Below are 12,970 nucleotides of genomic sequence, written 5' to 3' on the forward strand. Positions count from 1 at the left end.
ATGACCTCCCTACAATGCCTGGGCATGCTCCTGATGAGGTGGCAGATGGTCTCCTGAGGGATCTCCTCCCAGACCTGGACTAAAGCATCCGCCAACTCCTGGACAGTCTGTGGTGCAACGTGGTGTTGGTGGATGGAGCGAGACATGATGTCCCAGATGTGCTCAATTGGATTCAGGTCTGGGGAACGGGTGGGCCAGTCCATAGCATCAATGCCTTCCTCTTGCAGGAACTGCTGACACACTCCAGCCACATGAGGTCTAGCATTGTCTTGCATTAGGAGGAACCCAGGGCCAACCGCACCAGCATATGGTCTCACAAGGGGTCTGAGGATCTCATCTTGGTACCTAATGGCAGTCAGGCTACCTCTGGCGAGCACATGGAGGGCTGTGCGGCCCCCCAAAGAAATGCCACCCCACACCATGACTGACCCACCGCCAAACCGGTCATGCTGGAGGATGTTGCAGCCAGCAGAACGTTCTCCACGGCGTCTCCAGACTCTGTCACGTCTGTCACGTGCTCAGTGTGAACCTGCTTTCATCTGTGAAGAGCACAGGGCACCAGTGGCGAATTTGCCAATCTTGGTGTTCTCTGGCAAATGCCAAACGTCCTGCACGGTGTTGGGCTGTAAGCACAACCCCCACCTGTGGACGTCGGGCCCTCATACCACCCTCATGGAGTCTGTTTCTGACCGTTTGAGCAGACACATGCACATTTGTGGCCTGCTGGAGGTCATTTTGCAGGGCTCTGGCAGTGCTCCTCCTACTCCTCCTTGCACAAAGGCGGAGGTAGCGGTCCTGCTGCTAGGTTGTTGCTTTCCTACGGCCTCCTCCACGTCTCCTGATGTACTGGCCTGTCTCCTGGTAGCGCCTCCATGCTCTGGACACTACGCTGACAGACACAGCAAACCTTCTTGCCATAGCTCACATTGATGTGCCATCCTGGATGAGCTGCACTACCTGAGCCACTTGTGTGGGTTGTAGACTCCGTCTCATGCTACCACTAGAGTGAAAGCACCGCCAGCATTCAAAAGTGACCAAAACATCAGCCAGGAAGCATAGCATCTGTGGTCCCCACCTGCTGAAACACTCCTTTATTGGGGGTGTCTTGCTAATTGCCTATAATTTCCACCTGTTGTCTATTCCATTTGCACAACAGCATGTGACATTTATTGTCAATCAGTGTTGCTTCCTAAGTGGACAGTTTGATTTCACAGAAGTGTGTTTGACTTGGAATTACATTGTGTTGTTTAAGTGTTCCCTTTATTTTTTTGAGCAGTGTATTATTTTGGCCTCCATTCAGATTACAGTCGCTCACTTTCGTTTTCCAATAACCTCCAAAATACCGTTATATTTTATCAAGTTGATGGCACAGTCATATAGCGGCACCTACATGAAGCTGAGTGACTCACTCATTCATGGCTTTGGATCAAAATAAATAAGTACCAACATTCTTTCTGATAGTCTTTAATAAAGAAATGTTGTGATTATCCTGACCTGGACACCATGTACAGTATACACCATGTACAGTATTGACTGCATAGCAGGGAGTGGTGAAAGCCAAATTGGGCTACAGATTGTATTGAAAAGACTTTCAATACAAACATTTCACTCTGTTACAGTGAAAAGATCAGAGATTGAAAAATGTAATCTAACCTGACCTCTGTGATTAGTGTCTCCTCTCTTCCCGGTCGTTTTGCGATTGTGTCTCTCCTTAGAACTGAGCTAGGTACATCTATAGGCTACTTCAAAGACCTGCCAACACACCTGTGTGGCATATCACATTGCCATCCTCTGAAGCTACACCAAAGGACCACATGCCATGCAGACATCCTAATCAATGTGACAGGAACCACACCTACCAATGTGATTGATGAAAATGTATCGGTATTGATACTGTAGACCTACTTGTTAAACACAGTGCTGATTGGTGGTACTACATACTCGACAAAAATAATATAGTATTTCCTTGACATGCTCAAAGAAATATAAGTAATTTATCAAATAGTTTACAAGGCTTACTAAAGAGACCAAAATGTGTATGCAAATGGTAATGACATTTGCTCAGTCTTTGTTAGCTGTAGCCTCCTCACATCAATTATAGTAGTACTGGTGGCACTCATTGGATCTGATTAATTTGATTAAATACAAGTTAATCTTTGAGGAACACAACACACAACCACTCATCCTCACCCACACACCTCAGTGCTCCAGTCTGTAAACTGATGCTGCCCATCCCCTCACTTGATAGACAACACCTGACATGGAAATGTATACCATTGGTTATGACAACACTTTAGTATGATTGAAGAGAATATGCCGTGCTGTGTGGAAAGTGTTATAAATGGATAGGGCTCTGAGTTATTTCTGACCAGGTCAGGTCAAATGTGTCACTTATTTAGGTGATTTAAAAAAAATGTGTGTTATTATCTAACATGGCAGAAACATGTGTAGTCAGCTTTAGCTTTTATTGAAAATATGAAAATGGAAGAAAAATCTTTAGAATAATAATTCTAGTAATTTCATTGTCATAAACAATACAACCAAAAATAGATGCAATGGTATTATTAACGATGACAAAATAATGATACCACAAGCTTATTTGCATATCTATCAGTTTGTGGGGGGGGTGGGGGGTGGAGACAATCACAAAGACAGGCAAGACAGATCAGGGTGTGACAGATAAACCTTGTTTGGTCAGCATTTACAGGGAGTTTACAATCTAGCTGCAGTTTGAAAGGATTTTGAGATCTACATTTGACAGTGATGGTGGTCTAGAAGATCCAGAAACTTGCTCAGTCTCCTCGTGCTTACAGAAATAGAATTTGTAACCAATTCTAAAGTCTGTGGATGTTAGCCATTCCTAAGAGACTCATAACATCACAATAAATGTGTTAATCATTTTAAAATAATTTAATTGAAAGGTCAACAGGACTAACTTATTGATTATAAACTGAACTTTATAACATGTTATTTTCATTATATCCACTACTTATCAACTTTTTAAAACATTATTTGTACATTTTTATCACATTAGTATAGTTTCATATTAAAAGTTGGGTATGAAAGAAATCAGATTAAGTCAAACTTAATATCTTGTCGATGCCATACTTCAGAGCAGTGACATATAACAGGACACTCACACTACTCACTACCTTCAGCCACCTTGTTGCCATAACCTCCTCTCAGCGGTGTATCTTCTGAACAGCATGTAAAATAACATGTAGATTGTTAGCCTATCCAGCACAGTATCAAAGCTAGCTAGCAAGACCCTCCTTCCTTCAATTGGCTATCGAGCAGTTGCATCACTGATAATTTGCATGAAGTTGGACATTTCCAAGGATCAGACTCTTTTTTAAACATTTTCGCCTAAAATGACATACCCAAATCTAACTGCCTGTAGATCGGGACCTGAAGCAAGGATATGCATATTCTTGATACCATTTGAAAGGAAACACTTTGAAGTTTGTGGAAATGTGAAATTTATGTTAGAGAATATAACACATTAGATCTGGTAAAAGATAACAAAGAAAGAACGCTTTAAAAAAAAGAAATGTTGTACCATCATCTTTGACGTGCAAGAGAAAGGCCATAATGAATTATTCTAGCCTTGGTGCAATTGAGACTTTGGCCACTAGATGGCAGCAGTGTATGTGCAAAGTTTTAGACTGATCCAATGACCTATTGCATATCTATTCAAAATGTTGTATCAAGACTGCCCAAATGTGCCTAATTGGTTTATTCAAACATTTTCAAGTTCATAACTGTGCACTCTCCTCAAACAATAGCATGGTATTCTTTCACTGTAATAGCTACTGTAAATTGGACAGTGCAGTTAGATTAACAAGAATGTAAGCATATTAGCCTATGTTAACTCAATCGTCCTGAGGTCGGGACACCGATCCTGTAGAGGTTTACTTTGGTCAGATCTTTCTAGTCGCCAACGGTTAAATTACTGAATTGGTCCTCCCATTGGATATGACGGATTTCTAGTAGCTTAGTTACTGAAAGTAGTGAGTAGTATGAGCACCCCGTAATAGGAAGTACTGTCTTCCTCAGAGACGTCTGATACAGGGCAGTTTCCAGCCCTGTGTAGGGGCTGCACAAACCCAGTCACCACAGCAATGATGAGAGACACAATCAAAGCCTGATGTAATCTGGATCCCAAGTTCCTGTAAAGAGCTGCTACCAGCAGCACTGGGAGGTAGTTCACCACTGTAGCTATCAGAATGATCAAAATTATATTAAATGCCCTCATCTTCATACTGCTTGTCCTCTCCCTCTCCCCATCCCCCGTGCCGGGCCGTGTCAGAGCCCAGAGAACTGAGAAGCAGCAGAATGACATCAATAATAAAATCACGATGTAAGCGCCAATGGTCAGTCTAAAGCAGGGAGCAAGCAAACCCATGAAAAAAGTTTCCAAACAGAACCAGATCACAAAAGAAACAGACTAAACCAGTGATTCTGACCCTGTATCCGAGGGGTTTGGACTTCAGGTAGACCACAAGGTGGACTACCACAAGGTAGCGCTCCATGGAAGCAGGCGTGACAGTACCCCCCCGATGCCAGACAGCAGGACGGCCCTGAAGGCGAGGAGTGGGCAGAGACAGAAATCTACTCATCTGTACAGAGTACCTTCTTCCATATGTTTGGGGATTCTCCCACATGCCTTTTGGTTTGCTTATTTATTTCTTTAAGCAATTAAGCAATGGCTTTTTGTGGAGTGTATGCCTTAAAGTGATTCTATGGACAGATACTCCAATCTCCACTGTGGAGCTTCACAGCTCCTTCAGGGTTATCTTTGGTCTCTTTGTTGCCTTTCTGATTAATGCCCTCCTTGCCTGGTCCGTGAGTTTTGGTGGGTGGCCCTCTCTTGGCAGGTTTGTTGTGGTGCCATATTATTTCCATTATTTTTATAATGGATTTAATGGTGCTCCGTGGGATGTTCAAAGTTTCTGATATATTTTTATAACCCAACCCTGATCTGTACTTCTCCCCCACTTTGTCCCTGACCTGTTTGGAGAGCTCCTTGGTCTTCATGGTGTCACTTGCTTGATGGTGCCCCTTGCTTAGTGGTGTTGCAGACTCGGGCCTTTCGGAACAGGTGTAGATGTACTGAGATCATGTTGCATATCATGTGACTCTTAGATTGCACACACATGGACTTTATTTAACTAATTATGTGACTTCTGTAGGTAATTGGTTGCACCAGAACTTATTTAGGGGCTTCATAGCAAAGGGGGTGAATACATACGCACACATCACTTTTCCGTTTAGAATTTTTTTTTAATTTTTTGAAACAAGTAATTTTTTCAATTTCACTTCACCAATTGGGACTATTTTGTGTAAGTCCATTACATGAAATCCTCAAAACATTAATTTAAATTACAGGTTGTAATGCAGCAAAATTGGAAAAATGCCAAGAGGGATGAATACTTTTGCAAGGCAATGATGCAAGGCAATGATGACAGCTTTGCACACGCTTGGAATTCTCTCAACCAGCATCATGATGTAGTCACCTGGAATACATTTCAATTAACAGGTGTGCCGTGTTAAAAGTTAAATATTGGATTTTCTTTCCTTCTGAAAAAGTTTTTGCCAATCAGCGGTGCTGTGACAAGGTACGGGTGGTATACAGAAGATAGCCATATTTGGTAAAAGACCAAGTCCATACTATGGCAAGAACAGCTCAAATAAGCAAAGAGAAAAGAGGCCACCGTTACTTTAAGACATGAAGGTCAAACTTTTCTTTAAGGTTAAAGAACTTTGAACCTTTAACCTCTTGACGCACGCCAAGGATAGGGGGCGCTACAGCGATTTTTGAAAAAAATACGTGCCCATTTTAAACGGCCTCCTACTCAAACTCAGAAGCTAGGAAATGCATATAATTAGTAGATGTGGATAGAACACACCCCAAAGTTTCTAAAACTGTTTGAATGGTGTCTGTGAGTATAACAGAACTCATATGGCAGTCAAAACCCCAAGACAGATCCTAACAGGAAGTGGAAATCTGATTTGCGGACTCAACTTCAGCACTTTGCCTATAAATCACACCGTGAGTTAGGATTCATTGAGCACTTCCTATGGCTTCCACTAGATGTCCCCAGTCTTTACAAAGTGGTTTGAGTCTTCTACAGTACAAACTGACCGAATGAGAGTCTGTGGAACGTGGTCATAGGGGGAGGGCCATTACCATTATGATGCGGGCGCCCCTGGCTACCCTCCCCTTTCGAAACGTTTAGAAAGACAATGCAACCGTCCCCCTTGAATATTATTGAAGCTCTGGTTGAAAAAGGCCCTAAAGATTTATGTTATACAACGTTTGACATGTTTGAACGAACTTAAATAATTTTTTTTTGCACTTTCGTGAGGAGAAGTCCCGCGCACTACGGTACATTTTGAGTAGCCTTCGGAACGCGCTAACAAGAAGAAGCTATTGGGACATAAATTATAAACTTTTTCGAACAAAACTACATTTGTTGTGGACCTGGGATTACTGGAAGTGCCTTCTGATGAAGATAATCAAAGGTAAGGGAATATTTACAATAGTATACAAGAGTAGATTTGATATTCGATTGTTCCAAGATGGCGCTGACCTGTATCGCTAGCCTATTTTTCTGAGTATAGCATCCCTTTTATTGCAAAGTGTGATTTCCCAGTAAAGTTATTTTTAAATCTGGCAATGCGGGTGCTTTCACGAGATGTTAATCTATAATTCTTTGAATGACAATATTACATTTTTAAAATGTTTTCGAATAGTAATTTAGTAAATTGTAGTGCTGATCCACCGGATGCATTTGAGGGAAAATTGTTTCTCAACGTCACGCGCCGATGTCAAATGCTGTTTTTATATATAAATATGAACTTTATCGAACAAAAGAATGCATGTATTGTGTAACATGATGTCCTAGGAGTGTCATCTGATTGTCACGATTCCCACCGATGGTGGCGCCCCCTCCTGCTCGGGTGGCGCTCAGCGGTCGTCGTCACCGGCCTATTAGCTACCACTGATTCCCTTTTTGGTTTTCCCTTCTTTTTGGTTTTGTGCACCTGTGTTAGTTTGGTTAATTAGCGGGGCTATTTATGGTAGCTGGTCCGCTTCCGTGTTGTGCGGGATTATTTCGATTGTGACGGCTCATGTTCGTGTCGGCGCTATTTTACGCCGTGTGTATTTTCTCCCCTGTGTTTGGGAGTATTTGTTTGATGAGTGAGTGTAAATTAAATACACCACTACCCTGTGCTCGCTGCTTCCTGTGCCTCATTCCTTCACCACGACTGCCAACCCGTTACACTGATGAAGAATGTCAAAGGTTAGTGCTGCATTTAGCTGTTTTTTTGTTATTTGTGATGCATGTGGTTGGTCGGAAAATGGCTATGTGGCTACTTTGACGATATACTCCTCTAACATAATCTAATGTTTTGCTTTTGCTGTAAAGCCTTTTTGAAATCGGACAACATGGTTCGATTCAGGAGAGGTGTATCTATAAAACGATATAAAATAGTCCTATATTTGAGAAAAATAATTATTACATTTTGCTAAGGTTCGGTTATGAATATGGCGATATGATTTTTCGCTGGATGTTGATCCCGCATGCGGGACGAGCGCTTCAAAAACCATCAAGTGCTATAATGAAACTGGCTCTCATGAGGACCACCACAAGAAAGGAAGACCCAGAGTTACCTCCGCTGCAGAGGATAAGTTCATTAGAGTTACCAGCCTCAGAAATTGCAGCCCAAATAAATGCTTTACAGATTTCAACATCAACTCTTTAGAGACAGTGTGAATCAGGCCTTCATGGTCGAAATGCTGCAAAGAAAACACTACTAAAGGGAACCAATACTAAGAGTCTTGCTTGGGCCAAGAAACACAAGCAATAGACATTAGACCGGTGGAAATTTGTCCTTTTGTCTGATGAGTCCAAATTTTTGATTTTTGGTTCCAACCGCCGTGTCTTTGTGAGACGCAGAGTACGTGAACGGATGATCTCCGCATGTGTAGTTCCCACCGTGAAGCATGGCGGAGGTGGTGTGGGGGTGCTTTGCTGGTGAAAATATCAGTGATGTCTTTAGAATTCAAGGCTTACTTAACCAGCATGGCTTCTGCAGCAATACGCCATCCCCTATGGTTTGTGCTTAGTGGGATTATCATTTGTTTTTCAGCAGGACAATGACCCAACACACCTCTAGGCTGTATAAGGGCTATATGATCAAGAAGGAGAGTGATGGAGTGCTGCATCAGATGACCTGGCCTCCACAATCACCCAACCTCAACCCAATTGAGATGATTTGGACTGCAGAGTGGAGGAAAAGCAGCCAACAAGTGCTCAGCATATGTGGGAACTCCTTCAAGACTGTTTGAAAATCATTCCAGGTACATCTGGTTGAGAAAATGCCAAGAGTGTCCAAAGCCGTCATCAATGCAAATGGTGGCTCCTTTGAAGAATCAAAAATCTAAAATATATTCTTATTTGTTTAACACTTTTTTGGTTACTACATGATTCCATATGTGTAATTTTATAGTTGTGATGTCTTCGCTATTATTCTACAATGTAGAAAATAGTAAAAGAAAATAAAAATCCTTGAATGAGTAGGTGTGTCCAAACTTTTACTGTACATGTATCCATAATATCCATCCATAATATCCATCCATATCAGTCCATAAAATATCCATGTATCCATTCATAAAGCTCACTGCATTGACTTCAACATAATTTCACTCTTAAATGTAACTACATGGAATCTAAAATATAATCTACATAATCCATGAAAGTAATATAATTATTTATCATGAGAAGACAATCAATGACAAAAAGTTATTTTTGTTTAACATCTATTAATTATTTTAGATTAATAGCTATAAATTGATCTCTGAATGTGCTTGATGATCAAATCAAATCAAATTGTATTTGTCAGATGCGCTGAATACAACCTTACAGTGAAATGCTTACTTACAATCCCTTAACCAATTATGCAGTTTTAAGAAAATACCTAGACAAAAAAACAAGAGATAAGAAAAACAAATAATTAAAGAGCAGCAGTAAATAACAATAGGGGGGCTATATGCAGGGGTTACCGGTTCAGAGTCAATGTTTCAATGTCTGGGGGCACCGGTGTCGAGGTAATTGAGGTAATTATGCAGGTAGGGTAATTAAAGTGGCTATGTGTAGATAATAACAGAGAGTAGCAGCAGCGTGGGGAGGGGGTGGAAATAGTCTGGGTAGCCATTTGGTTAGATGTTCAGGAGTCTTATGGCTTGGGGGTAGAAGCCGTTTAGAAGCTTTGGTACCACTTGCCGTGCGGTAGCAGAGAGAACAGGATATGACTAAGGTGGCTGGAGTCTTTGACAATTTTTTGGGCCTTCCTCTGACACCGTCTGGTATAGAGGTCCTGGATGGCAGGAACCTTGGCCCCGGTGATGTACTGGGCTGTACCACTACCCTCTGCAGTACCGTGCGGTCAGAGGCTGAGCAGTTGCCATACCAGGCAGTGATACCATCAGGATGCTCTCAATGGTGCAGCTGTTAAACCTTTTTAGGATCTGAGGACCCATGCCAAATCTTTTCAGTCTCCTGAGAGGGAATAGGTTTTGCTGTGCCTTCTTCATGACTGTCTTGGTGTGCTTGGACCATGTTACTTTGTTGGTGATGTGGACTTCAAGGAACTTGAAGCTCTCAACCTGCTCCACTACAGCCTCGTCAATGAGAATGGGGGCGTGCTCGGTCCTCTTTTTTCTGTTGTCCACAATCATATCCTTTGTCTTGATCACGTTGAGGGAGAGGTTGTTGTCCTTGCACCACACAGTCAGGTCTCTGACCTCCTATAGGCTGTCTCATCGTTGTCGGTGATCAGGCCTACCACTGTTGTGTCATCAGCAAACTTAATGATGGTGTTGGAGTTGTGCCTGGCCATGCAGTCATGAGTGAACAGGGAGTACAGGAGGGGGCTGAGCACGCACCCCTGAGGGTGTTGTTACCTACCCTTTCCACCTGGGGGCGGCCCGTCAGGAAGTCTAGGATCCAGTTGCAGAGGGATGTGTTTAGTCCCAGGGTCCTTAGCTTAGTGATGAGCTTTGAGGGCATTATGGTGTTGAACACTGAGCTGTAGGCAATGAATAACATTTTCATATAGGTGTTACTTTTGTCCAGGTGGGAAAGGGCAGTGTGGAGTGCAATAGAGATGGCATCATCTGTGGATCTATTGGTGCGGTATGAAAGGCCATGACCGGCCTTTCAAAGCATTTCATGGCTACAGATGTGAGTGCTATGGGTCGGTAGTCATTTAGGCAGGTTACCTTTGTGTTCTTGGGCACAGGCTACTATGGTGGTCTGCTTGAAACATATTGGTATTATAGACTCAGACAGGGAGAGGTTGAAAATATCAATGAAGACACTTGCCAGTTGGTCAGCGCGTGCTCGGAGTATACATCCTGGTAATCCGTTTGGCCCAGCGGCCTGTTGACCTGTTTAAAGGTCTTACTCACATTGGCTGCGGAGAGCGTGATCACACAGTCATCCTTAACAGCTGATGCTCTCATGCATGTTTCAGTGTTACTTGCTTCGAAGTGAGCATAGAAGTAATTTAGCTCGTCTGGTAGGCTCATGTCACTGGGCAGCTCTCGGCTGTGCTTCCCTTTGTAGTCTGTAATAGTTTGCAAGCCATGCCACATCTGACGAGGGTTGGAGCCGGTGTAGTACGATTCGATCTTCGTCCTGTATTTTATTTTATTTTTTGGGGTGGAGGGTGGATCAGCTTAATATTGAGGAAAGAATGTTGCTTCCATCAATGTAATTGTCTTCATCATTTCCAATCCCCCATATATTTTTGGGGTAAATATATATATCCTGTAACGGCTGTCGTCGCAAGAAAACCAAGATGCAGCGGAGGTTGTGGATTCATTATAAATATTTAATAAAATGAACCACTATAAACAAAACATCAAACAGCAACGATAGCTAACAGTCCTGTCTGGTCAAAAATGAACGAGACAGAAAACAATCCCCCACAAAACCCAAAGGAAAAACATGCTCCTTATGTGTGACTCCCAATCAACAACAACGAACTTCAGCTGTGCCTGATTGGGAGCCACACACAGCCCAAAACAAAGAAATACAAAAAACCTAGAAAAAGAACATAGAACGCCCACCCAATGTAACACCCTGGCCTAACCAAAATAAAGAACAAAAACCCCCTCTCTCTGGCCAGGGCGTTACAGTACCCCCCCCCCCCCCCCAAGGTGACACTGAAGGGGATGGTCCGGGTGGGCCTTCTTACAGCGGCGGCTCAGGTGCGGGACGTGGCCTCTATTCCACCCTTGGCGTCGCCCTCTTAGGTGGGGCACCTGGCCGCGCCGAAGGTCTGGTGGGCGACCCTGACTGCGCCCGGCTGGCGGGCGGCTCTGGTTGCGCCCGGCTGGCGGGCGGCGATGGCTGCACCCGGCTGGCGGGCGGCGATGGCTGTGCCCGGCTGGCGGGCGGCAATGGCTGCGCCCAGCTGGCGGGCGTCCGGACTGGCGGGCTGGCAGCTCTGGCGGCTCCGGACTGGCGGGCAGCTCTGGCGTCTCCGGACTGGCGGGCAGCTCTGGCGGCTCTGGACTGGCGAGACCCACTAGAGGCCTAGTCCTGGGAGGTGGCACAGGACAGACCAGGATGGGGAGACCCACTGGAGGCCTAGTCCTGGGAGGTGGCACAGGACGGACCAGGATGGGGAGACCCACTGGAGACCTGGTCCGTGGAGCAGGCACAGGACTGACCAGGATGGGGAGACCCACTGGAGGCCTAGTCCTGGGAGGTGGCACAGGACGGACCAGGCTGGAGAGATCCACTGGAGGCCTGGTCTGAGGAGGAGGCACAGGATAAACTGGGCTGTGGGGGAGCACTGGAGTTCTGGTATGTACGCTCGACATGCTTACTCCAGGCTGAATGCCCACTTTGGCCCGGCACGGGCGGAGAGCAGGCATTGGGTGAACTGGACCCTCCCAGCGCTCTGGAGACACAGTGTGCAACGCCGGCGCAAACCTAGAAAAAGGACATAGAACACCCACCCAATGTAACACCCTGGCCTAACCAAAATAAAGAACAAAAAACCCCTCTCTATGGCCAGGGCGTTACATATCCATATACATACACACATGCATACATATACACATATATACATACACATACCTATATAGACATACATACTTTTTTTTCAATATACCTTTATTATTCCCCGCAAACCCTACCCCCAATTGGAGTAAACCAATAATCACTTAGGCTTCTACCTTCAGTTTCTATATCTTATACACATTTTACAGACACAATCTACTTTGCAATAGTTATATTTTGTTTGTTTTTACTCCTTCCACTAATTCTGATGTCCGTCCAGTTTGATTTCTATTTGTAACTGTGCTATTTCACAAAAGTTCTGAACCTATATACATTTTACAGACCCCGTATGTTTTACATTGGTTATCTTGTTATTGGTCCCACCGTTCAGCTCCATTCAACCCCTCCCATCTATCTCTCAACATCATCCATTTTTGATTTCTATTTGCCATGTATTTTTCAACTGTGCAGTGATGCTTCACAAAGTATTGAGCCTTTCTATTCTCATAGCTTCTACAGATTGTAAATTAAAAATATTTTTTTTTGCTAAAATAATTATTATATTATTAATTGATTGACTATGGCTTTTCAAATCACCCAGTATTGCTATCTGCAGCGTTAGTTCTAGGCAAATGTTGCAATTCTTCAGCCATTCCTAGACTGACCAAAAACGAGCTACATATGGACAATACCAAAATGAATGATCTAATGACTCTGCTTCCTCACAGCAAAATCTGCAGAGCTGGGAAGATTGTATCCCCCATATATATAACATTTTATTGGTTGCAAGAATTTTGTATAGTAATTTAAATTGAAACATTCGAAGTTTTGAGGCCAGCGTTGTTTTGCGTATCAATTCATAAACCATGTGCCATGGAATGGGTACATCA

Source organism: Salmo salar, chromosome ssa04 (assembly GCF_905237065.1).
Source record: "Salmo salar chromosome ssa04, Ssal_v3.1, whole genome shotgun sequence".
NCBI classification, from domain to species: Eukaryota; Metazoa; Chordata; class Actinopteri; order Salmoniformes; family Salmonidae; genus Salmo; species Salmo salar.